Source organism: Puntigrus tetrazona, chromosome 14, assembly GCF_018831695.1.
Source record: "Puntigrus tetrazona isolate hp1 chromosome 14, ASM1883169v1, whole genome shotgun sequence".
Taxonomy (NCBI): Eukaryota; Metazoa; Chordata; class Actinopteri; order Cypriniformes; family Cyprinidae; genus Puntigrus; species Puntigrus tetrazona.
In genome coordinates this window covers 18,354,647-18,381,656 of record NC_056712.1, presented here as the reverse complement: position 1 = coordinate 18,381,656, position 27,010 = coordinate 18,354,647, and the positions used below count along the sequence as shown (strand labels likewise).

General features: G+C 38.5%; 1 long non-coding RNA gene across 3 annotated transcripts; it reads right to left on the bottom strand.

Annotated features, from left to right (window-relative positions):
* On the bottom strand, positions 1-27,010 carry LOC122358095. Of its 3 annotated transcripts, XR_006252573.1 has the most exons (4): positions 26,869-27,010; positions 19,622-19,737; positions 10,700-10,839; positions 1-364 (listed from the first exon to the last, which is right to left on the bottom strand). It is a non-coding gene; the product is annotated as an uncharacterized LOC122358095 (long non-coding RNA). The 3 variants fall into 3 exon arrangements; XR_006252571.1 differs by lacking the exon at positions 1-364 and having other exon boundaries at positions 10,394-10,839; XR_006252572.1 differs by lacking the exons at positions 1-364; positions 26,869-27,010 and adding an exon at positions 24,411-24,606 and having other exon boundaries at positions 10,394-10,839.

Below are 27,010 nucleotides of genomic sequence, written 5' to 3'. Positions count from 1 at the left end.
TGGGAGGTGGTTTGAAATTAAAGCACGTCTGGCTCCAGCATGGTCTGCAATCATTGTATTAGTCACAGAGTGCATTACCGAAATTTACAGTTAAAATATTTCTTAGGAAGTTCGGTTAAAAGTCATCAATATACCACTAGCGTACCCAAACAAAGCCCTGAAAAATGACACTTTCGGAAAGCACTTTGGTTGATTTTCGAACCGCTAATATTTAGTTGTACTATCTGTACCACTGTTACTGACAACCGTAATTCTGACGAAGTTGTTATGCCAGTTGATTTGACTGCAGCAGGATGCCTTTTGCGTCATTGGAGTGTTTTTAGAAACACGCAGTGCAGATGGTAACATGCTAGTTGTCAGTCACCTATCAGGAGGAAACAAAAACATACCGTGTCATAAACACTGACAAAGAGCATTTGTTTGATGTTGGACGCGACCCAAAGCAAATAAAAAAAACACGGATGAATCAAAAGATATTGACATGCAGAATGTCATGTAACTGCTAATGGATACAGTGAGTTTCATAAACCCAAGATTCATCTCTTACACAGCTCGAGGAATGATTTGTTTTCTTTTTTTTTTCTGTAGGATGATTTGGCAGTCAGAGCATACAGAAGGTACAACAGGTTTATGACGTGTTGGAAATCTGGAACAACATCCTAGAGATATCAGAGCTCAGTAGACGTATGTGGTGTCTGTCTTATATATATATATATTCTTTTTTTTGAAATATTGACATGTTCAGTCAAGCAATTTGTACGCCATCGTCTCTCAATGAATAGGAAAATTCTCCAACTTGTTTCCTCTCTAATGACCTGCAAGCGCGTCAGGGCCTCAGACGTTTGAAAGGCGGCGTTTCCGGGGCGCTCGGTGCAAACTGACGAGATCAAATGTCTCTTAATGCTTGTAATTCGCTGTAAATCAAGGTGACAAACCACCATTACCGTGGATTTTGGGAAATGTGAAAGCGCAGCGTGCCAGGGGGAGCTGAGTCACTCTAACGCGAACGCAGACGAAATGTACGGTTTACAGTGAGGGTTTCGAGTCTAAACTTGAATTACGTAGCCCTTCATCGGCGAAGAATAGACTGTTTATCCAGTAATGTTTAAATTAAAAACTCCTCAATGTCAGGTGTTTCAGTGCCTGTCAGAGTTTTGTCACCTGAGACACCGCAGTCTGTCTAGTCTTGCTCGAGGCCTAATCGTTTCTCTCTAGACTGCTCATTTGTCAGATTATTTGAAATAAAATGCCGCATGCTTGAGTGATTTTCATGTCACTTTCACGAGCATGTTTTAGAAATGTCTTTTTGGTTGTGACGACGCGTTTCATATTAGGATGTTTAGCAACGTTACTCCTGCTGATTGTAATTGGTAGCAATGTACAGAGCACATCAGGGTTTTGTATTTGGGTTGGGAAATGAGAAATGCTTCATTGTCTGCAATCATCTGTTTTAGTATTTTTTTGCTTAATGAACATTTGCTCACATTCAGGACATCCAATATGTAGATGAGTTGCTTTACTGTAGAAAGCGCCATTATGGATTGTGCATTCATATTTTATTCAGAAGTGACAATTAAAGTTAAAATGATGGACAAACGAGAAGATTTTAATGTCACAAGATGTTAATTGATGGGCTGGAGCCATGCTGATTACTTGTAGTTGTTTTCTGCTGTTTTGGACGGCACCCATTCACTTCAGAAGGTCCATTGGTTAACAAGTGATGTGATGCTGTCCCAAATCTGTTCTGAAGAAATAACTCATCTATATCTTGGATGGCCTGAGGGTAAGTGCATTTTAAGCTAATTTTCACTTTATTCCTCTTTATTTTCACTTTATAAATTATTCCTTTAAAGTTTGTTCTTGAACCACTTTTAAACAGCTAATAAAAAGTCATTAAAACATTATTTTGCCACATTGATGTGGCATGCATATATATATAAGCAGCCTAAATAAGGTCTGACATGACCAGAGAGTTTTTTAAATTGAAAAATGCAAGGATAAATTGTTCACAAGACGACCAATCAGATGCTTTTATAGGATGAATTTTTATTTCATGCTGACTTTAAAACAAGGCAATTTGGGTTTTTTAAACCCATTTTTATCTTACTCGGTCTTAGGTTACTCATCTGTTATTTTCAGACAGGTGATGGGCAGAGCCCAGACATACGGGTTTATAGATTATAACTGTAGCCGTATAATTAGACTTAAAAGAATCATTCAGTCTGTGCCTGAAGGGACATTGATGAGAAATTAATAGAATGCCATGTCTCTCACTCAAAGAACTGAGCTGATGCTGTGCAATTTAAATAAAACTGGTATATGTCACAACAGATAGACACTGCAAATTATCAAGAGACAAAAAGCCTTGGCCACGTACCAAACTTTTCATATGAAAGGCTTAAGCCACGCCTGTCAGTATCACAGAAACAGACAGGAAATGGAAAATTTGACGTGAAAAATTGATTCCACACGCAGAGCTGAAAAAAACAACAACATGTCATTCAGTGTAAGAGCCGTTTTCAATGCCGATCGGCTTTGGTAACAAACCGCAACGCTAGAGAGTTACAGAGACTAATAGCACCTTAATTTGTGGTTGCTTCTCTGGCTTCGTTGGAAACAGTGGCTGCAAGCGAAAACTCACCCCAAACAGCCACACGGGAAAACGGTTGAAGGATTAAGGCATCAAGCATGTGAAAACTGACGCTGCCTTAAATGAAAGCCGTTCTGTCATCTCCCTTCACAAGAGTGCACGTCAAATCAACTGCTCGACGAGCACGAGGGAATAAAAACCTCCTTGTTTAATGAGCACCAAATAAGTAAACCGAGCCACTGTGAAAATAAAAAGAGAGGTAGCATGAAAATCAAATGTATGAATACTGTTAAATTCCCAGTGGGTGGGGAGGGAGCTGGGGGCTTGAGTCAAAGTAAAGCCTTTGGCCGTTGGAGGTGAAGAAATGTTAATCCTGAATTAAACGATCTGGCACTTTACAAAATACGAGACAATTACACGGATAATTATACCAAGCCTTCACACAGTGCCCGTGGGTCACAATTAGCATAATGCAGGCTTCACACAAGGAGCACTCGAGCGTCTCCAGGTGTGCCTGTTACAGTGCACAGACCTACTGGGGAGGTGAGGAGTGTGTGTGTGTACAGGTGTGAGTGTGTGTGTGTGTGTGTGTGTGTGTGTGTTTGTAAAGGGAGTGGGGTTTGCAAAAAAGACTTATTTGCAGCAAGGCTGACTGGCATTGGGATTTATGCCTTGATCATTATTATTATCAGAATTCAAATTGGTCTTATTATGCATGCTTCGTAAGTGCATGTAAATAAAAATGAATAACAGTAACACATTACAGGTAATGCAAGTTATGTAATCATTACTGTTCTCAACTAACTAGTAAAGAAACATTAGTTACGCAATAATGCAATGCAAAAAAAAAAACTTTCTCTGATACCAAACACTGATAACAATGAATGGATAAATAAATAAATAAATTAAAAAAAAATAAAAAAAAAAAAATATATATATATATATATATATATATATATATATATATATATATATATATATATATATATATATATATATATATATATTTTTTTTTTTTTTTCTTGAGAAATGTAATCAAATTTCCAATAATATTTCAATATTTTTATAACATCTTCAAAATACTAGTCGAGAAAGCAACCTACGTTCTCACTGTCAATTAGATATCGGCTGATGTAATATATTATTATCATCATCTTACATGTTCTGTGCCTTACTGTGCACGTTTTATAAGTGCATGCTAACCTTGAGGGAGCTCATGGATAATGTTAACCAATTATTTAGGCAGCAAATTCTGGTTTGTAAGCTGCAATCAATTCCTAATGAATAAAATCATTCCCGACCTACATTTGTTCTCAATACCCTGTTGCACTACTTCACAGAGGCAAATTAGCGTGCAAACCGTCATTTCTAAATTGTACTTCACAGTAAACACGCTCATTATTTTTAGCTTGGTCAGGAGGAGATTTGGTTATTAAATTAGTGCTCCGCTAGGAAACCGATTTGTCTTTTGAGACGCATTAACGTTGCAATAATGAACATCATTTGAATTACCTTTAGATAAACTAAGCATACTAATTATGCTGCATTTTAGCACCATTTATTGGTGTTTAACTGCCACATTGCACATACATATGTACCAGTGAGTTTATAAACTGTGTTTAATTGTATGATTCTTCTAATAGGGGCCTTGGAGGCAGATCTTATGACATCTTTCTTACTAGATGTTATAGCCACCTCAGGACGGCCATCTGTACAGCCAGCTTGGCTTCTCTCATTAGATCACCATCATCTATTGCGGACGACATGTTCACAGCCAAAACATCTGTCTTTACTGTACGTTGTGTTCGTTGGAAAACTATAACCCAAGCTGGTCTGTGGACACAAATAGAGTAAATTCATTAATAGGAGAACTAACTGGTTTGAAGACGCATTCCTCACCATTTAAAGGGACAGTTTACCGTGTCACTACCAACCCTGTTATTATTTCTCTGTGATATACGAAAGAAGATACTTAGAAGAATGTTGGTAAATAAACGGTTTGGTGACCATTGACTTTAAATTTACATGGACATTTTCCAAAATATTTTCTTTTGCGTTTCACACATTGCAATTAAATAAATGAATAAATAGCTGAAGTCCAATACAACTTAATATACTAAATGCAAAAAACTTTGTCCAGACAATACATTCAAAGCAAGGCAAAGATTCAATATTCATCGGTTTTTCAATTACTAAGACAATAAACTGATCCACCGTTGTTTTAAAACATAAATTACTAACTTACTAATGTGTTAAGCAAACTATGCTGTCTTTGTTAAAGTTTAATCATTCTACTAAATATTGTATAAAATGTTAAGACCTTATCAAAACATAAAAACCAGTCACAATCAACAAGTTCCTAGCATCACAACAACAATGAACTAATAATAAAGTATTTTTAAATAAATCAGTTTTTTAACTGCATGTAAATGTATTTTCTCGGAATTTAAATATATATATATATATATATATATATATATATATATATATATATATATATATATATATATATATATATATATATATATATATATATATTCTGCTGGATGAGAGCCTTTGTGACTGAAAAGTTTATATAAAGTGTGACTAAAGTGTGTATTTGCTTTATTGTAGTGCAGAATAAATTCAGTCATACAGATTTTTAACGACACAAAGGTGAGCGGTTATTTATGGGTGAACTACTCCTTGAACAGCTTCCACATAAATCTGATCTAAAAGATAGACTCTAAAAGTTGATATCAACCCGCTTTAACTTTATCTGCCTTCTCCACAGTTGACCCCTTCAATGATTTAAGGTTGTAATTTAAGTACTGTGAAGTCATTGGTCCATCTGAGTGCTTGTCATTATGGACTCTCTGGCTCCAGTCCAGGCCCTGAGGGCTGCTGTCACGGACATCATCAGGACTTCCTCTTCTTGAGCAGCAGGGCCCCCTGCCAACACTACAGCCACAACAGGGGGGTTAACCCAACTAAAGACTACTCAGCTTGTCAGCTTTGAGCTTATAGACTCCTTCGGCTTGACATTACGCAACCCTGCAATCATTAGAAATCTTCAAACCGACTCCATAGGACGTTTTCTGCGCGTCGCCAAAGCAATCAAGCTAATAAATCACATCACCCGCTGTAATCACGAGCGCAATTCACTTCCATTGTATTGCAAATAATTGCACGCGGACAACGCGTAGACATACAAACGAGACAGAGCGGTCTTTCTGCAGATGACAAACAATAGCAGCTCGCATTTGTCTCACCAAACTGCCAGGCGCGATGCTGCGCCTCCTCGCCGTAATTTATGCAGGGCTGAAAGCCGTTCCAGCGCGGATCAGGCCTTCTGCCGGTTTCACTCATCCTGGTGCCCAGACCTGCTCTCTTGTTCTTCCAAACAACTGTGACTGTTTTAATTCTGCTCACTGATTAGCCCGAATCAATTAAAATCGCCATGCTGGGCCCAACAGCAGCACAGCATGGGGCACTTAGAAACACATTCATCAGCCCCGGCCTCTTAATCATGCTTTAATTACAGCGCGGCTCTAGAGAGATGAAGGGCTACATTAGTGCAGCGCTGCTTGTTCCCGCTACGCCGACGGTAAAGTTGCCTCACTTGAGCAAAATAGTTCACTTCTAATTGCTGTAATCGGCGAATCGTAATTTTTCAGCCAGGTAATAAAGTTTGAAGTAGGAGCCATTAGACCAAACAACCGGGCATTTTCGCAAAACGCTACTTCGAATGTTGAACTAATGTCTGATGCATGTGTTTCGCTAAACACAATCATCCTTGTTTGACCAAACATGAGAAGCTCGGGATCGCTTTCAGCACATGATTACGACACGCTTTGTGTTCTCAGGATCTAGACATTTATGTAGGGTATCAGCGAGGATAGCGTTATTTAAAGGCCAATCGATAACGATTGTGGTTCGTCAATTAAAGCTGCTTTTACTCTAATCCTCCCCTCGTCGTAGAAAGACTCCGGCATAAAGGGGGAAAAAGTGAATCGCTTTAATGCCATCTAATGACGTTACCTCCAAAATAGCCCCATACTGCTGGGAACAAGCTAATCCATCCCTGCTCCTTTTCTAGTGGTGGTTTTCAAACTAGCCGCCACTCCTCCCACTCCTAAACCTCTCCTGGAGAGCCAACACAATAGACACCTGCAGGAGCCGCCGTCATCCCAGGTTCCCAAAACAACTCGCTCATTACGAGCGGCAGGACCCGAGCTCAGCAGTGATTAGCACAGCGCTCGCGATTGCTTCCTAGCCTTCAGCTCTCCGTAGAGGGGCATTCCGGCGTTTGCGTGGCCTTTCATCTGGTCATCGCTTTCATTGCATGGGGTGTGATATGAAAACATGCCTGCCTTGAAAGACTAGTTAAAGGTGCACTTCATGTGTATTGTGTTTTGGATGTATCGTAAATAAATGAATGGTACTTTCTAAAGCTTTTGTAAAATAACATACATACGAGATCAACAATTTAGTCTTTTTAGCATGATAAAAACTTTTTAATGTTAATCGGGTTGTCTCCAGTGCTTTCACAGAATACTTTTATATTTATTTATATTTTAATTGATTTTTATTTTAATATTTTTCAATTAACTTTTATCTAATGTCTTAGTGATTTTTGATTTAATTTTATACATATACGTACACATTTATTTATTTATTATTATTTTATTGTTGTTTGCTTTAATTAAACTTTAATTAAATGAAAATGAGAAATGTTGCCCTGGCAACTAGCTGAAATAAAATGTTTTATGTTTATATTATTGTAGGCAGTGAAATGTTTTTATGGTTTTAGTTAACTACAATACCCCTCATGACAGTGTGGTTATTGTTAATTAACAATATAACTGCTAAAAGAAAAAAACATAATTCCTGAAAAAGGAAATACGTTTGAAATAAAATAAAGATATTTCTTTTCTTTTTTTTATGTAAACAATACATAGATATATTGCCTGAGCAACTAATTAAAATAAAGTAAGCTGAAGTACAAAAAAAAAAAAAAAAAAAAAACAGTAATTAACACCAAAACTGCTAAAATAATTGCATGATCTGAAATAAGTTTGAAATAAAATAAAAACAAATTGAATAAAATGTATATAAAAATTTGAAATGTTGTAGAAAAGTGTAAGCTGAAGTACTAAACATGACTAAAATGGTACTAAAACAAAACGCTGCAAATTACAATATTTGAATATACCATATATATTCAATAATATTAAAATGAGCAATAAAAAAAATGTATAAAACACAAATACTCTTTTACTATAAATAATACTAAAATAACACCTCAGGCCGAGATCACATGACCAACAAATACTACTAATCTTTCTATTCTACACTATTGCTGAATAAGTTAATCATGGTTGACTGCTAATAGCTCATTACTTTATTTAAAATTTTTTCCAATTTTACAAATGTCTAATTACCCAGAGAAACGGGTCAGTTTTTGACCGTCCAATCCGATCTCATTCTTGCATCCTATTGCCACGGGCCTCTTTAGCTCTCAACCATTCAGGCCCTGAAAAGACGACAGATTAAAGCTTTCCTTTAGTTGTCCCTACATAAGCCTGTCTTCCTCTGAAAGCCCCAGGGCTTTGATGACTCACTTTTGTGACAGGTGGAACGGACATAAAGGATTCAGGAAACGAAGATATTTTAGAAGATATTCTTAGATTTGTCTTCCTTTTTTGTATCGAAAGCTGAAACAGATTGGGAGTTAATTGGTCACATGAATTTATGCCTGAGAAAATATTTACTTCAAGTCATATGTTGGCAGTTCACTTTGTGTGACATTTAGTGTGAGATCTATGCTTCTCCAAATACTTTCAGCGGATTCACACACGCAGAACGTCCAATCACAGTCCATATCCCACCACTTTTGGGAGTTGTCTGGAGAGAGTTATTTCAGAGTGTCGGCGGTGGAGGTAGAGCATCCCTGTGTGCCAAGAAAAGCCCTCGCAAGGGAAGAGCGGAGGACAGATGGCCCTTCCATTTGAAAACAGTGCTTGGTGTGCTGCAAGAGAGACTCTGGAGATAGTTTGGACTTTTCAGCAAGTTAAGAGTCAGAGAAAGCAGATGCTTCTGCATATGGTTTCATTCAAATGATTCATTTCATTAGTGGGATTAATGCCCTAAAAGTTATTAGGATTTATTTATTTACTTGATTAGCTCTTCCTGCCCTTCCTCTCAGGGTGCCTGTGTGTACCAGAAAATAACACCACTAGATAGTTAGTTGGCTAGCTGGCTGGCTTGGTAGTTAGTTATGTTACAGCTATTTTTCCCATACCCTTCTGCCAAGGTTACTCTGTGCGTGTTTACAATCAGATCGCTGGTTAGTAAGGAAGTTGGTTTTGCACTTTCTGTTAGGCCATTATGTTTTATCATAAGTAGACTTAATTAGTTAGCTAGTTCTTTTTCCTTTTTTGCATAAACATCATCTAACTAGTCAGTAATCTTATTATTTGTATTTGCTCTGTTTTAATCCTTCTGTCGCTGATTAGTTAATTTTTTTTTTGTTAGGTTGGTAGTGTTTTCGGTCTACCCTTCTGCCAGGGCCTATACATATTTACCTAAAATCAGATTACTAGTTAGTTATAAAAGGTTAGTTAAGTTAGCTTTGCTGTTATAAATCCCTCTGTGAGCACCATTATGATGTTATCAGAAATAGACCTCGGTCCACTTAGTTAGTTAGTTAGTTAGTTAGCTGTTTTTACACTTTTGTGAGGTTGTTCATCATCTCACTAGTTAGTGATTTAGTTATTAGTATTTCCTCTGTTTTAATCCCCCTGTCAAGGTCTATACTTTACTGGTTAGCTTGTGTAGTTAATTAGTTAATTATATAATTAGTTAAATTAGTGCTGCTCTGCTTTAACCCCTCTGTCAGTGCTATTAAACTGTTATCAGAAATAAACCAGTAAATTTATTTAGTTTTTGTCTTTTTTTCACTTTTGTGAGATTTGCTTATATCACATCTTCTCACTAGTTATTTAGCCATTTAGTTTCCCTTTGTTTTAATCCTTCTGTCAAAGTCTGATTTTTATACTTAGTTAGTTAACTAGTTAGTCTTTCCTGTTTCTACACTACACCAGAGTATGTGTTTACCTATGATCAAATCACTATGTAGTTAGTTAGTGAGTTAGCTGTGCTCTTATCCTCTTGTTTTAATTAAAAATAAACATCTGCTTGCTATGTATTTAATTACACTGAAAAAAAAACTGGTGCACATTGGAAAAAAATTTCACTCAGAAATTGGAAGTAAATTTCACGAATAAAACAGCAAGTATCACACTGAATTAACATGGAATTATTTATTTTGTATAATCTTTGTTTTATTTTTCCACGTTTTTAAACTAAATCAAGCTTAAATATCATCTCACTAGTTAGTTTTAGTTAGTTTCAAACATTCTGTCGAGGTCGATATGTTTTCTTAGTTAGATTTTAGAGTTAGTTAATTAGTTAGTTAGTCTTTCCTCTGTTTCATCCCGCCTGTAAGGACCCTTATGAGTTTAGGGAGCATAAAGATCAGATCACTTTGATCTAGAGTGGCAGATTATAAAGAACACAACAAGTCAGAGACAAAGAGCACAATATCAGAGACAAGCAGGTAATGAATATGGCATTTAGCGCAGAGGAAGTGGGCGTCCCTCATCAAGTGGGCAAACTCTCATTAGAGGCAAATCCTTGACAGATTTCACAAAGCCCCCTTTTGAAGTCTTGGCTCACTCAGATACTGCCATTCAGCTCTAAAGCTCCTCGGAGAGAGCGAGAAACCCCACATGAAACCGTTTCAGAATCTCAAAATCTCTGGCGAAAAAAATAGCTTAATTTTACACGCGCTTCAAAAATTCCTGCGCGCGCGATTACAGTTTATTAACACCGAGAGAGATACGAAAAAACACAAAATACACAGTCATTAGGCAAAATATTATCATTCAGAGTTAACATGGCTGCTCTGGGCAAGGAGCGTGGAAAGTTGCACGCCGGGTAAAAATACCTTCCTCTCCCCGGCAGAGGTGCCAAGCCCCGAGGCAGAGGGGGCGTGGAGTTTGCTGGAGCTCGCCGGCACCTCGGAAAGCCCAGAGCAAACAATCTGTCGTGACAACAAGATGGTACCTTCATTATCGGCTTCATCGCCCCACACCTTCTCCTCATCAGCAGAGCGGGCTGACAGCTGAGGTGCCAAAGCTAGGCGGGCACTGCTGCACGGCACTCTGGGAAAGGGACCGTTCCTGGTGTGCCTGATGTCCCAGGTGCTGCGGATCACACATGCGTACGCAAAAAAGAAAAAAGAAAAAAAAGTTACCATGCGCGCACACACACACACAAACAGACAGACCAGTAGCTACAGATACTGTTATTGCAAAAACAACAATTAATCCCGTATAAGCATCGAGCTCATTTGATACGGAGAGCAAAAACACCAAAGCGTACATTGGGGTTGTAGACTAAACATCATTCCCTTATTTTAAGTGTGGCACCGTAAATTTAAATTCCTGCCAATTTGATAATTGGCTGGAGATGACAGGTCGGGTCGGTGTTTAGATGGAGCGACAGTGTTTTGTTACGGCCGGGTAATAACTCCACGCTCTGTGATCTCTGAAAGCTTCCTCGCGTCTAAGTGTTCCTCGTTTCCTCGAAGTGAAGAGCGTCAGGGCTGAGCCGCGCTCTTCCCCTGGGGCGCTGCAGGTGTGCGAGCCGGACCGACGGCGCTAGCGGATTCCCGACATGAAGGAAAAGGAAAATAAACAAAATACGACGTAAGAATGTCACATTAAAACGCTATGAAAGCCGGAGCTGTCAGGCCTCTTTGAGAAGCGAGGGCCCTGTAAATCCGCATAGTGCTGATTCAGACCGAGCGAGGAGGTGCTCGGGGGAATATGTGTGAATCGGAAAGAATTCCCTAAAGCGTGGGCATCCGGTGAGAGAGGGCTGGGCCTGCTTGACTAATGCGCCCGTATAACACCTTCACCACAGACACCTGAACCGGCAGCTGAACGAGCAGTAAGAGAAGCTCAAAGTGCATCGTGTTAATACGGAGTTGCAAGTAAAAAATGAATTCGCTCCGATCCGAGCAGAAGCCTCCTGACAGTCGCGTATGTGCGAGTGCGAGCGTGTGTCGTCACTGCCATAAAAAACAGCTTGCGAAAGCAGCACGTGCACGAATGTTAATACACGCTGAGACGCATAAACAGGGCACATCACATTGTGTTTGTCATCCAAGTCACATTCTCACACTGTAAGTTACCCATAAACCTCTGAGATATGTTGATAGGCCTGTCATCATCTTCGCACAATTTTCTTCGCAACTCCATGCAACCTAATTAGAGACCCAAATGTGCCATTGACAAATGCGGAACGTCTCGCAATATTTGAGTACATGAACAATAAATTACCATAAACAATACACTAATAAAACACATTAAATTATGCCATAATCTCAAGCTAATTATGTACAGTCAAAACTAAATAATCACATCAGCCTTTATGAATTCTGAAAAGATAAATAAATTACTTCTATTCCCACTAACAAGGCGTACATGCTACTCGTCGAGCACAGGCTCAAATGCATGGGAAAAAAATATCAGTGTTTAATAAATTCTCTCGATTTGTACGTAGTTCAAAAATGTTCTCCCTTTATTTAGGTTTGTTTCAATTTTTTGGTTTTTTAAAAATGCTGTTGATAATTTTTATGGGGGGGGTCATACATTTTAATTTAAATATATAATTCAAATTGCATACATTAAACATTTAATATTTTCATACATATGTTTTAGTTAGGGCTTGCTGTTTACATATATTTTACATACATTTCTAATATTATATTTATTTTGGTCAAGAAAAATGGCAAATAAATTAAGTTACAGGACGTAATTGTTTATTTAAAAAAATGAAATACACAAAATACTACTTTTATACAGCCTGTATAAAATATTAAGATGTAAATAAAATGTTGGTCAGCTTTTACAAGGGTGTATATACTTTTTTTTTTTTTTTTTTTTGAAAAGAAAATGACTGAATGTAATTTAATGCGGGTACTTTAGGTAAAACTTTCTGTTCTCACTAGAAAAACTAAAAGATTAATATGATTAAGATGAAGAATTACGGTATTGAAGGTAATCCTCCTTTTAGCTCCTCAAAGTAAACTGTTTTGTAATTAGTGTATCAAAAGTATCACAAGCCGGAATCAAAGCTGCGTGTCTTGACATCCCTCATAGGAGAAGGACAATAAGTCTGAAGGAAAAGACTTGTCTTTGCATGCCATCTGTCCTCAGCTCTGACGCTTGCTCTAATTACTGCTTCTCCCTTGGCTAATGCTCCCTCATTAGGCATCGGGAGCATGTGCAATCCACACAAGCACTGAGAAATTTGCACTAAAAACGCTAGCTGGAGCCATAATGGGATCAGAAAATCTGTCTGGTGCGAAAGGCAATTCACACTCGCGGCTAAACGCTCATTTTGCTTTTCTGTCTCTCTTAAATTTGTGCATCATCCACTACAACAACGCTGCTCCAGCCTCAGATTTTTTGCTCCAGCATTGAAGTTTCACTCACGTCCTCCCGGACAGCACAATGCTTCCAAAAGACAACAAAATCCCAATGCAAGACAGAAAAGAGTTGGCAGATCTCGTTTCAAAGGGGATTCTTTTTGTTTATTCACCATGCAACGGTGTTAATTGATCACTGCTTAAAACATCAGAGAAGTTCTCGATGCTTTATGAGAGCAATTATGAGTTTTTATCTGGAAAGCAATCTGTTTTATTATCTTTAGGGTAGTAGGTGAGTTCTTGCACACCTCACGGCGTTTTCTCGTCTTGTTTTTCTCATTGTGTTGGATTTTTGTGGTTAATTTCTCCTGTTTTGGGTAACCAACAAAAAACAGAAGATATTAGAAAAAAAAAACCACACGCAGAATGTGTTGAAGTAATTAAAATCCATGGATGCAAAGGCTTCCTTTGTTCTTTAGAGCCCAAGTTTGTCATTTGTGCACAGCAGGAATCTCAGTACGGGTTGCTGTTATCTTTACAGCAATCAAAGCAATGGGAACGGTAACCGCACACAGCTTTAAAACTGTAATATCAATTGTCATCATTAAATCATTGCAACATCATCGCTGTAATGTGAGCATGGCTCAAGGGTTTTCACTGCATTCCTCAGAAAGGACTGTTGGTATGAGCTGCCAAGAAAAAATGTGATTTATATTCTATCAAAAAATGCATAGTAACCACAGATATGAAATCTCTCTACATAGCATTTATGTATTGTGATGGATGTTGTATAGCATAAAACACAGGTTGCATTTAGTGAGGTTAAACACGTCTTTCTTATCACTTCCTAAGGTGACGAGGCCTATTTGAGTAACATCGCATCTTTTCGCCAAAACGTCAAACGGAGGTATCATTGTATCGTGCTGATGCATATTCGCTTATTGAAGTTCGATATTTTAACTAATAAATTACTTCCTCTGGTGTTTCTGCTGTAATTACGGCAAAGCTGCTTGTTTTCAATTTGTATTAACACAAACTGGGAGTGTTGAAATTTTAAATTAATTAACCAGTGCTGCAGGGATGACATATTTTTGGAGGCTAAAACACGGAAATGCACTTGCACTTTAGTATATCCAGTTCCACTGTCCTGCGGTTTTTCAGTTAAACGCTTGAAATGAGGTCGGCGGTTAACACAAACTTCATTTCACCACAAGAAACACAGCAGTAACAGCCCTCTCGTGATTTTCAAAAACGATTCTATTCTAACTATTCTATTCTACTCTACACTGTGTCAGGGTTGACATACTGAAGCATTATATGGTTAGTAAAACTAATGTTTCTACTTAGATTTTGTGTCATGTTTGATAAACTTTGGAACATTGAACTAAATTTAAGATATAGTTCACCCAAAAATGAAAATTATGACATTTTTCTCACCCCCAAGCCATCCTACGTGTATGTGACTTTCTTCTTTCAGACAAACAGTAAGAGTTTTTAAAAAGTATCCTGGCTCTTCCAAGATTCGTAATGCTGATGGATAGAGGCATTATTTTAAAAAGTTCTGTAAATTGGATGCATCCTCAAGTACTGCAACGTAAAAACTAACCTAACCTGAAACTCTCTCGTAGGAAAAAAAAAAAAGTTATTTATGTTATAATTTTAAACCTAGATGTTTGTTACAAAAACTCGATCCGCTTTAGAGGACATGTAATAACCCCCCAAAGACAGATAGGTTCACGAAGAATATATCTGATTTACGAAGCTTCAAAACAAGCATTGCCAAGCTTAAAAAACCCAGGATAAATTTCAAACTGTGTTCGTCAGAAAGAAGAAAGTCACATAAACCTAGGATCATTTTTGGGTGAACTATTCCTTTAAACCTTCACAAAAATGTCCATCACTCCACACAGCATGTTCTCACGCAGTAAAAAAATACACTGCGAGGCAAAGAGAAATCTGAAAGCGTGCCCACACGAAACACTAAGCAGGTTACCTTAAGAACGAAACAAGGTATGAGCTTTCAAATTTTGTCATTTTTTAAAAGATTCAAACTATAAATAGCATATTGTGCCTCTAAGGTGTCATGACAGATTGCTACAGCGCCTCAGCTCAGGCAGTATTTTAAGTGATCGTCTCCTCTTTTTTACTAGTTATAGCAAGGAATAAACATGAATGAGCATCAAAAGGTGTCAACTGCATTTAGACATCAATATACATCCAAGTTAAATAAAGTCCACCTGTCTGGTAGAATTCTGCATCATGATTGGTCAGATCATCTGTCATGACTGACCTGAAAAATAACACCGCTGAGCTGCTTTACAACTGAAATTGAATAGTTTCGTCACTGACGAATTCTGCAATATTAACACTGTCACTGAACTCAAATGCATCAACATCAAGCAGCCCTGAGATGAACACTGACATTATCGCTTTCCGTAAAGCTTGTTGTAGAATTTATCAAGATTAACACTATAATCTCTCTAAGGTGAAACTGCTTTGATCTGCATTGCACAAAAGTGCTATATAAATAAACCCAACTTGATTGAAAACACATTTCGGTTTACCACTAATGGCATATTGGTACAACCACGTCTTGCTAGGTCGGCACCTCAATATTAATGTCAGTTACCCCTCTGGTACTCTAATAATATACGATCGTCAGTTTGGGCCTGTTATTGTTTCCCAAAACAGTGGTTTGCTTTTCCTTCAGCGGCACAGAGAAATCTTAAAAGAGGTGATGGAGGACTGAAGCACGTCTCCAGTTCTGTCCTGTTCCCAGCTCTCCTCTCTCCCACACAGAGACCCACACCCAGCCCCTGTCCATCTGCACCGGCAGGCACCTCAGCTGGGAGAGTCGCACGCACCAGCCTCCCTCTTCTGTTCAGGTCAGAGTCCTTCACACGCGATGACATCATCATTGTCTGTCAGTCACAGAAAGCTGTGGGCCTCCTGTCTCAAAGCAGACTTCAGCCATGCCAACAAAGTGCCTGCAGCACTTAAAGCCGGAGCGTTACAGATGAACGCGGATCCGCTGTAGTGACACCGTGCATCTAGAGGCCCGCTTTACGTGGGCTCCGTTTGTTTGCTGCGCGGTGATGTGCTGAGTAGCTGGCTGTCTTTAACGTGTGCAGACGGCGATAGAGAGATGTGAGCCAATCCAGCCATCTTGTACTGAGGATTCAGGGCTGGACAAGCGTTTGCCATCTGTAGCTGCGGCGAAGCGTGAGTCTGCAGCCAGCCCACATTGTGTCAGCAGCAGCCCCGGTACTGAGGGCTTTTTAAGACGTCTCAGCCCTTTTCTGTTGTACGCCATCACCCACTAATGGAGCATGAACTTTTAGGGGGTGACATCAATTACTTCAAAAGATTTAATGAGTGTAAATGATTTATCTTAAGTGCAAAAGAGGAACTGGGAAGGAGCTCATTATGTAGTCAGTGATTATCACCTGCATATTAAGTGTTGTTAATAGTTATGGAAATCCTCGTGTTACACTGCACTGGAAGTGTCATAAATGGGGGCTCAAGATACTTAAACAATGAAGGAATATATATATATATATATATATATATATATATATATATATATATATATATATATATATATATATATGATTTCATTTTAAAACTGAAGAGTGCCATTTTCCCCAAGAATAGTTACACTTTGTTTTTAGCATTATAAAAAGCCTAACAAAGCAAACAACGTCTACATCAACCAGCAGCATCAAATGGAGTGGTCTACACTAGCTTGTGCATACGAAAGCTAAGTATATTTTGGGCTGCATGTGCAATTGCATAATTTTTTACTTCTGAAAAACAGTATGTGAGTAGAGCAGTGTGTCTAATTTTAAAGTGTTCATAAAACAGTAGGCAAAAAATTTTTTCAGAGACATGTATCTGATGAACACTTTACCAGCCCATGATGCCACGGGAGACAATTTGCCAATTAAGCGATGCAACTGACGCTGTAGGTCACATGTCAATAACATGTCAAAACTAATTGGATTACATTAATACTACATGCATGCGTGCATATATACCATAGAATTTGCACACTATATAGATGCTTGTTTAACAGTCATTTAAAGGAATAGTTTGCCCAAAATTAAAATGATGTGATCAATTACTTGTCATTCTAAACCCATAAGACCCACGTTTACCTTTAAAACAAAAATTAAGATATTTTTGATGCATTTCGACAGCTCTCTGACCCTCCCAAAGAAAGAAAGGTCCGGAAACATAGCAAGGATATCAGTAAAATAATCCATGTGACATAAGTCGTCAACCGTAATGAGAATACTTTTTATGCATTAAAGAAAACAAAAATGATGAATTTAATTGACAATTTATCCAACAACATGGATCCAATGTAGACAATATCCATGTGACACGCAGTGTAAGATCACACAGAAAGCATTTTTCTTCTCATAAAGTCACAAATTGAGACTGAGACTGTCCTGAATTGAACCACCAAAATAACTCTAGTGTTTAGGATCATCTGCTCAAGAACAAGTCCGCAGGTGTTACCATAGCAACCCAGGCCTCTGTTCCTTTCCTCAGCGTCACCCTCAGGGTCTTCCAGCTGACAGTAAGGTGCCTTAAATCACAGCTCAGGCGAGAGAGACACATGCTAAACTTCTGAAGTTTGCTCCTCTTAGTCATTCAGAGAGTTCATTTCTGCTCCTCACCTAACAGTTTCATCATGTCACATCATATCACAGCAACCGCCTCTAATCCACAAGACGTCTGCATGCTAGCCTTGCTTAGGATTAGAATTAAGTCTTTATATGATGATTAAATGCTCATTACATGAGTCATATGTTATATGAAAATGGCTACAAAATCATAACTTCCTTTCCAGTCTAAAATGTGTCTTTATTGAAACAAAACAGCTGAAATGACTTACTCTATGATATGATTTTGGCAGTGTCATTTTATTAGTATAGTGTTTTAGTAATAATTATATTTACTGGTAGCATTTCTATACTAGGATAGTTTATATTCATTATTTGAAATTATATACTTTTTATTTTTTTCAGTTTTGGTTTACTTTTTTTAAATTATTTTATGGGTTGAATTTATTTTAATTTCAGTTTTAGTTTTTTCATTCATAATTTTAGAATTATTTTTTTCATTTGTAATGTTTCTATAATTTCTCATATATATATATATATATATATATATATATATATATATATATATATATATATATATATATATATATATATATATATATATATATATATATATATATATATATATATAGGAATAAATAACATTTCTGGTGCAAATGCAACAGCTTTAAATAGACACAGACATTAGACATTAGGTTTTTAATATTATTATTTATGCATGGAGGTGCTTACTATCCACCGAGCCACATTTATTAATTTATTTATGCATTTGCTCAGCATTTATGGAATTTATGCACAATTTCCAAGCAGTATATATGTGTAAACTTCAGCAAAACAAATCATACCACCACGCTACACAACTCTACCGAATAACTCAAATACTAGCATGTAAAACAGATTGAAGAGGTTTGTCCATATCATGCATGCATCTTAATTTGCTGAATCCTTAAGCTGGTTATTAACAATAATCAAATCTGATATTAACAGTTTGTGCGGCACATTTCAGCTTGGATTGTTTTATGAATCTGTCACAGTTTAATACAGCCTCTGCAAAGAGGGTGTTATTGAAGGATGGGGAGGTAAAAAAGATGATATTTAACGCGGCAGCAAATCCACAGCCAGTGTGTGAGCAGAGCTGGAGAAGGCGCTCGGCGCTGCTGCTCTTTACACATGCAAATAGAGCGTCGTAAAGATGCAGCAGCAAAGAATGGCCTGTTTAATGACAGGAAATATATTCTTTTTGTCATCTCACTACATTTTCTAGGAGGAAACCTGACTACGAACTACAGAACTCTATGTTCTTTGGCCTCAAAGACGCGTTTCAAGAAATCGGCAAGGCCTCGGTGAAAAGTTCTGTTCTTTGTCTCATCTTTGTTTTGAAGCCAGTTTGTGATTGTAAGACACCTTCCAAAATGGAAAGTGCCACAAACACGCAAGAAACAAAGCCGCATCAACTCAACGCGCACAACAACACACGCATTCGCGCACAAAAGAAAGTCGACATCCTTCCCACACCTGAGGTGGTGAAGCTCTCACCTCCCGATCGCGTACAGGTGTGAAAGCAAATACAATGGATCTTTATTCAGGTTGAATCACGTGAAGGCTCATCAAGCCCCGACGCAGGTGCGCAACAGACTTTCGGATCATCAGACACTTTAGAAGGTGGATATTGGATCTAATCACTCCATCAAGCAGCATGAGTAGGAAGAGCCTAATCGTTCGCTTCCAGAGAGCATCAACAAGGGTACGCATCTGTAAGAGGCCTGTGAATCTGTGTCATTTCATTAGGGAAATCAGCGGCGTGTTTAACCCCCGCTCGGCAGCAACACCAGCCGCTATATATACGAGCCGCACAGCCCCTGCGTCTCATTTTATGCAGCGCTGCATCATAAGGGAAAAAGAGGATAGAGTGATGTTTACCTATTCACACCTCCGATGGGTGCAGGAGAATTGAATTCATGCTGAGAGTGGAATAATTGATTTGGACGGCAGCCGCGCCACGAACATCTGGGGTCGTTCTCACTCCGGCACACCTTCTGATGACATAATAAAAGAAGGATGAACCGCGAGGCGCAGTCATTTACACCAATATTTCCCCCGCAAATGCATTGAAAGCGCTCCCCGATGAAGCGAATTAGCCTGTCTTTACAGTTGCGGCGTGACTTTGATAATCGGATCTTCAGATATATTATTTAAGTCGTTTTTTTAATTACCCGAACATCAGAGTCAACATCGCATTTAGTGGGATTATCGCTTGAATGGAAGCGAACGCGATGCAAAAACAGCTAGACGGGGAGCACCGGCCGACGCTTGCGCCCTAACTTGGGGCTCTTTCCTTTCTGGCATCTGGTTCGCTGAGTAAATTGGCTGCACAGACACCCTTCCTCGCTCTGCTCGGTTCTGTGGCGCTCCCATTTAAAAAGTGAGAAATTATAATTATCAGAATTATGCTTTTAATGATGCGTTAATTAGACTCCTACAGTGAGATTAGCAAGTGCTTATGAATTATTAACTGTGAAGTCTTTCCAGAATTTTAACAGGCAGGACGCACTAAATTTGCTTTTTGGTGATTAGCGTGCTGGAAAATAACACAACAGACTGTGGTGCATATGCTTATGATTACAACTTTAAGTGCATTTATTTAACTCTATCACACACCGGCAGTTTCGTGCCAAGATTCTGTGCAAGCAACTTCTCGGGCAAAGAGCCTCGCGGATTCCTACTTTCTCATTAACAGAAACATATGATGAATCATTCTCTGCCAAAAGTCTTTTTTAGCACGCGGCTGATATATATGGCGCCCGCTCTTTCTGTTTGGTGTTTTTGCTTTGATGCTTTGACAAGGTCACTGTAATGATGTATGTGCTTTCTTTGCTAATGCAGTCGTCAAATCTTCAGCTCCACTCTGTCAACAGCAGCGAAAACAACGAGGATTGGTAGCGCACCTTACCGAACCCCCTGCGAGCGAGCACGGAAGACGTTAAATAAACAAGCCTCCCCGCAGCCAATCCCGACCGGTGTTACATGAGCCAAACCTAACAGAGCATGGTAAAGCTATTTGGGTAATCCCTAGTTGTAATAACTAAGTCAACTGTTTTGAATTGCGAGAGCAGCCTCTGGCCCAACCGCAGTGGTCATGGCCGGCCTCTTTAGGGCCGCTTGCTATGCTTGATCTGAGCTGTCCAAACTTTCCGATGGAAATAAGCCTGCTAATTTGCAGGACGTGGGTACCACACCCCGCTTGGCATGCATGAGTGCACCGCGCACCCAGGAGACGTCGCACAAAAGACAATTTAAGGGGAAGGAAGAAGCCTGCTCTTTGCCCGCAGTCCATTTTAAACAAATAACCAATAAATAACCCATGTCCAAATGGCCAATTTAGACAGCGCCAGTACCAATTGGTCTGAGGACTATTAGAGTGAACAAAGGAGACGCCTGATTGACACCTCAATCTGTGATGCCATAGGGAACCATTGAGTTTTTGGACAGAGATGAACAAGAGAGATCTTACTCTTGCTAGTGATGCAAAATAAACCCAAGGCGAAGCAAGCAAATGGGTCTTCATTCTAAAGGAGTTTTAGACCTGAAAAATAAGTCAATAAAATGACATGAAATACTGTGGACAGCGAAGAAGACTAATGACTAAAAAAAAAATCCAGTATTTCAGAGAGTTGAGAAATATGTTACTATAAATTCAGCAATAAATCAGTGACTGGGCTTTTTTTCATTACTTTTTAGTAACACAAACTAAAAAAACTTTTTGTGATCCTGGGTTGTTTTTCGAAAACAAATTTTACATTTTGCATTGTTAAACATAATTTTATATATATATATATATATATATATATTATTTTATTTTATAATTAATTAAAATTTATTTTAACAATGCAAAATTTAAAAATTATAATATATATATTATAATTTATATATACATATAATATATATATTATAATTATATATATACACACACACACACACACAAACATACATATGTGTGTGTGTGTGTGTGTGTGTGTCTGTGTAAAAATGAAACAACATAATAAACAAGCCACACAATATAAGACACAATATACAGACACAAAAATATATTTATATATACTGTTGTGATCCATGTAACTTTTTATGCAATGTTTTTACATAAAACATGTTTTTCAGATTACAGGATTGAGTTATTCAGATTCCTCCGATTCAGTCACCGGTAACATGCCTGTGGCAATAACGGATTAACGGCTTGTTGCGTGGTTATCAAGTACCTCCATACATAATGCAGTGGATCACTGACAGTGCTCGAAAAAAAGTTCATCATATCAATTTCCTCAATGACAACGTGTGACTTATGAAGCGCATTTTAATGAACCATTGTTTCTTTGATATTTCCTGCTATACGTTTTTTCTCCACGGGGCATCGGTAAGCGTGTTCGTGGGCCGTAGGGCAGAAAATAACACAATGCAATGCATTTTATGAAGAGACCTCCGACAATCGCACCGAGCAAAATACTCATCGGCAGGTTTTGTTTTTGCACAGGTTATGCAAATCAGTCCTCGTTGACTCACCGACTCGTTATAACATTAATTAACACAGTGCTACCTTGCTCAATATTTGGTAACAGAGCCACTGTCTGCGGATGTAAAAATTTACAGGATTCCAATTTTAATGAGGGAGCAGAGCACAGGTGTGCTAATGAAGGGATTGGCTCATTTGAATAAAACCATCCTGTTTGGGAGAAAATTAATTAGCAACACTGGAGTAAACGCTGACACCTTTGAGCAGAGATGGTGAAATTATACCATAATGCAAATTTGCCTTTGATGACAAAGGTGCTCCTGCCTTATTATATCTGTTTAGTAAAAGTTTGTTAATCAGCATTAATCACCGTGTTATCATCCGCATTAGAGAGGTTAGTTACTTCAGACGGTTTTAACTGCGGGGCTGAATCGCGTTAATAGTCACAAGGTCGAGTACAAAAAGCAGCATTTACCAACAGCTTTCCCTCTTCATGTTTAGTCTCCATTTGAGGCTAAATTTATGCGACGCGCGTCTCAATTTTCCTTCCTGGATTACCGTGTTTAAGCCTTATTTTCGGCAGACAACACAAGCTAAACGCAGCTTATTAAAGCGTATGAGGTGGAATTTTTCAGCGGCATTCAAGACGGAGCAGATAATAGGGAAATACCATGTCTTTTCATGAAGTCTAGAGGAACGTAGTCTTAACCCGAGGCCTGATATTAAAACGTTCTTCTGCGCTTAAAGCAGCAATTAAGGAGCGTTGTGAAACAAGTGTTAGATACTCAAAAGTCTCTCACACGATACCTCTGAGTTTAACACTTTGAATACCCACTTGAGGCTAATGCTTTTCATAGCTGATGTTTCATCCGCTCTGTCTTGGTGGGACCACACATTTTCCACCTCTACTGAAAACTACGGCTATAAATCTAAAGCTTTACATAGAGCCGGCCTTTAGCCTCCAGCTAAACAGATATCATCCTGCACAGCCTGAAAAAAAATAAAAAATAAAATAAAATAAAAACAGTCACTGGGCTTTTCCGTACTTTTTAGCAATACAGGCCAGCAGTCAGTAATCTGCTTTTTCAGGATCCTGGTTGTAGTTTATCTTACAGTCGTTTAAATTTATATTAAATAATTAATAGTATAATAAATTAAATAGTATTATATTGAAAATAAACAAATATGATTAAATGCAAATGTACCATATAAAAAATATGAAAATAACTACAATTATTTAACACTGATTTTTACAATGACAATTATTTTCAACTGATCTTTAACAACATGAGATAAAATAATTGTCATGTGCATGCAAAACTTTCAGGAGTATGCACAGAGTTTACTTACAATATACTTCTATTTTATCCTACATTTGCCGTGTGGCACTATTAATGACAATTGTCTAACTTAGCCCACAATGTTCTTGGTACTTGCTTCCAATATAGATCGATGGATGGATGGACAGATGGATGGATGGACAGATGGACGGATGGACAGACGGATGGATGGATAGACGGATGGATGGATAGACGGATGGATGGATAGATAGATGGATGGATGGATAGATAGATAGATAGCTTACAGGTTTGTAGCTTTCAGATCCTTTTAAATTATGTGAGTATAGTAATAGAATACTAGTTCTTTGTACAACTTACTCAACTGACAAATTTTTGTCATACTTATCATATGGACACATGTATAGGCCTATTCAGAGACTTAAAATGTAATAAAAATGTGAAACAGATTTGCTATACATCACAGAAGGAGCTCTTTTGGATTGATATTTTTGGCATAGGGCCTAATAACTTCAATAATAGCCTATTGTGACAGCAATATTAATGCTGCTGGATTTTTGGCAAAAAAAATATCGCAATTCTATTGTTGTGAAGTAAACATAGTGCTCAAATGTGTCAGATTTACAACCTATTCGTTTAAAATGTGATCTGTCGGGTCGGACTTCCGTGATTACCTCATTTGTTTGGTTTTTAGGTCAAGTCCTTAAACACAAAAGTTTGGCGACTACACTGTTGCTACAATAAACAGCTGTTTGAACAAGTCAGCAGTATAGCAATTAGCAAGGACAGAACAAACAAACAAACAAACCTTGGGCCGCGGAAAGTCTGCATTTCACAAAACGGAAAGCTAAACCTTTGGCAGAAAATAAAACCTGAACCACAGCGACAAATATGATAGCCAACTTACTTGCTCGGGTAAAGCGTTTTTGTTTTACACGCTTTGATGGAAACGGTTCGCAGTCATCGGCGCTGATTGCTATTGCTATTACGGGTAACTATGGAGACCTCCCAAACGACCGCAACTGGCGTAAAATAACGTAAATTATGTTTCAAGCACAGATGGCGATAGAGGCCGAAATTTAAGTAGAATATAATATCAAAGATACCAAGTACAATATTAAATGTGCAGCAGGTAATATTTACAACTAGCGATTAAAATGAGTTATGTAAATCATGCGTTGTTTCCCGCCCCCTCGGACTCGACGTTTACGCGGGTTGCCAGATTCAAGAAGACCTCAACATGCAACTGGATTAAGGACAAGCAGCTAGCTAGAACAAGCCCAATCGACGATTGTTTATCTAGTCAGAGAGCTCTTTGGATAGAGGTTTTTTTTTTGTTAGATTAGAATATGAGTTCGTTTGCTGGATTTCATGACTGCAATTCGCTGTGTTTTCCGCCGACTGGCAACCCTGGTGTACTGTTGGGTAAATTAGCATTGGGCAGAACAAAAACAGATATTCCGACACTGAATGCATATTTTAAGAATTAATGGCAATGTTTATTTATTTTTTTTGAAGAAAGTATGCGTGTTTCCTAAATATCTGCAAATATATTATGGTATTTTTATGCTTTAGGTCAGTTAAAACTATTTTAAAAAACATTATTATTAATAAAATAAATAAAATTATTATTATTATTATTAGTTAAAGAGTCAAATGCAAAACATTTCTCAATTTACAGTAGAGATATTTTCAGGGCCTTCTACCGATGCACAGGGGGCGTACAATATTTTTTACTCCCTAAATATTTCAGCATATGATGACCTTCAGAGCGAAGCGCAAGCTGCTGATGCGTTGTAAATTTCTCACCTCGCTAAGTTGATGCGATTGTCAGTGGTCAGTCTCCTTACTGTCATCCATAAATACAGGGACTGATAAATATAGTCGCAGCAACCGGATGCCCGTGATGCTGATGCACCGCTTTTCATCATAATTCTGCACCCAGAACCAGACTGGGCCCCTTAAATAGTAATGTGCTAGAACACAAATAGGGGATGCGTGATCGCATTGGAGAAAACCTGCTGTCGGGTGTTGATTCGCGCTGTCTGGTGAGTGCCAATGGGGACGCGCGTCAGTTTTATAGCTGAGCCGGGAGGAGAGGCGTTGGCAGGGAAAGAAATGCGCTCATCAATGTTTATTAATCATCGGCTTGATATGATACTGTAGAATTGTGGTATTTTTACACACACTGAGCATGCACAATCATCTTTGGCTACAAGTCGATTAACTTAATTAGTCACAGGTCTGTGTGAAAGCCATGCAAAACTGTTTCTGGTATAAGCAAAAATCCGTAAGTGTCATTCTATCAGCTGTCAGTCAAAGTCATCTGCTGGGCCTGCTTTTTCTGTTTTTAACACGAATGTCGGGGTGTCTCAAGCTGTTTGCAAGAAATCAAGCGTCAAATTTTCTACATGAACCGCACGAAACAAAGGAGCAACAGCTCACACGTCGGAAAACCCACTGCGTATCTATGAAAATGGCAAAAAAAATGCTAGACGAGAGCGATGGGGCCAGGAAAGCGAGACAACATTACGAATAATGGTTCACCAGTGCATCCTCTTCAGCGAATGGGTGCCGTCAGAATCAGAGTCCAAACGGCTGATAAAAACACTCCAGTCCATCAGTTAACGTCTTGTGAAGCAGAAATCTGCACGTTTAACAAATCCGCCGTTGAGATGTTATAACGCAAAATCATGGCGTTTGCTCAAAATGTTATTTTATGATCCCTAATAACGCGAAAAGGTCCACCGCTTGTTTTCCTCCAACCTCAAAATCCACCAACATATTTATTCAGAACTGATTTGTGCAAGTTTTCGCCTGTTTGATCTGTGCGCATTTCTCTCCTGATTCAGATGAGACGGCTAGGACTTTCAGCCGGAAGCGATTATACCTCTCATCAGCTGTTTGGACTCTCATTCTGACGGCACCCATTCGCTGCAGAGCATCCGTCGGCGAGCAATGCCGCATGAAGAAACAGAACGCCCTGAAGGCGAATACAGTTTCGGCATAATCTGGTTGAACAGTCGCTTTATGATATTACTCTTATGCAATATTCAATAGTAAATATTAGAATTTAATATGTTAACACGAGGACAAGAGCTTTGAGGCGCTACGTGCTCTGACACGTGAAAGACAAAGTAGATGTCTATCTGCAAAGAGGCATGGCGCACGAACGATTGTTATAACTCCTTCCCTGTCTTTGTCCACTCAACACGCTATTAACCGATGTTTCTGTGTAATTACTCCGTCTGTGTGTTTTACAAACACGCAGACACTCGCAAAAGAGGCTGCTGTGTTTTTCGAAGAAGCAAAGCGGCATGTCTGCAATAATTTAAATATTTGTAATCAAAACAGAAAACTCTCACCGGCTGTTTTGGGTACACAGAAAAGCCTCGCCAATCAAAATATTGTTGCGAAAGCACCGCGTCAAAAAAAAAGCGATGCACTTTTGAAAGATCGATGAGCGTCGTCGTTTCGGATCGGCGACGGTCATTGTGCGTTAATTAG